This window comes from Pundamilia nyererei, unplaced genomic scaffold (assembly GCF_000239375.1).
Source record: "Pundamilia nyererei isolate P.nyererei 1_Seehausen unplaced genomic scaffold, PunNye1.0 scaffold00269, whole genome shotgun sequence".
Lineage (NCBI taxonomy): Eukaryota > Metazoa > Chordata > Actinopteri > Cichliformes > Cichlidae > Pundamilia > Pundamilia nyererei.
In genome coordinates, this window is record NW_005187670.1 from 600,919 (window position 1) to 602,194 (window position 1,276).

Consider the following 1,276-nt stretch of genomic DNA (forward strand, 5'->3'; position numbering starts at 1 on the left):
AGAAGCCGATGCTGCATTCACTTACACTCGGATATCTGAGCTTCACCGTGAAAACATAATCGGACATTTGATATTTGATTGAATTTTATTGTTTTGCCTTTGGGGTGGCACCTGGGGTGGCCAGTCTGGTTGGGCGCTGGACACGCCACTGCTGCTACTTGAACTCTGTGAGGCATTAATGTGGGCTCTGAGCTGAGCTATGCTACTATTATACTGCTCTCTGTGAGAAGCAGAGCAGGAGGATGCAGCTTTCCTGATTCAGTGTTCATAAAAAGGAAATCAGAAGAAATTAGAGACCAAGAACTAAAGTTACACAGGGGGTAAAACAAGTACTGAACACCAATATATTTCTAAAGGTGCTATTGACATCAAATTCTCACCAGATGTTGGTAACAGCTCATCCAATCCACATTCAAAGAAATCAAAGCACAGACGTCCATAAAAGTAGTTATGTGTAATAATGAGAAATAACACAGAGGAAAGAAAGGAGTCGCACAAAGACACAACAAATGTTGGTCTTCCATCATCATCCTCGATGAAGCTGATTCGATGCAACTGTTGTCATGCGTTCTCATTTTAGCTGGTTTGCTTTTGCATAACTCGATGAATAAATGTTTGTCCTCTGTGCTAATTAGCTCAACCCCAGATGATGCACATGTGTTTATTGCCATGACGTGTTTTCATAGACAACCAGTCAATGGCTCGTGGACCCCCGGGGGTCTGGGGACCCTAGTTTGAGGGCCGCTGCTATAAAGCATCTATGATGCTGCACAGCTTACATTCTGTATGTGTACATCAGCGGGAAACAAGAACTGAGACTGAGATATGGAAATAAAACACGGCAGTAAACTAGGACATGTTTCTGACTCCTCAGTTCAGAAGATGAGTCTGACTTGGCATTGACTCAGTGGCGCTGTTTGTTCAATACTCTTATTGATACTGTTTACTTGTAGTTAAGACGTATTACTTCTACACAACAGCCTTGAGCTGTGTGTAGAAGTGAGCTGTGAGCTGTGACAGAATAACTGTCATTTAAACATAAATTTAATGATCTTCTGTGTTATGAGCCAACAGATTCTCCAGTGTCTGAATTATGCAGCTGAGATATTGAGAAGTCTCCTCATTTCTGCTTCAAACAGCTGAACTGTATAAATATAGGTGTTTCCAGTGCTGCTGCTTAAAGCACACACACATCCAAACAGCAGCTGTCTTCTTTTTAGTTTGTATTTTGTGTTTAATCGCTTCATATTTTTATACTATGATAGTTTCATCCTCC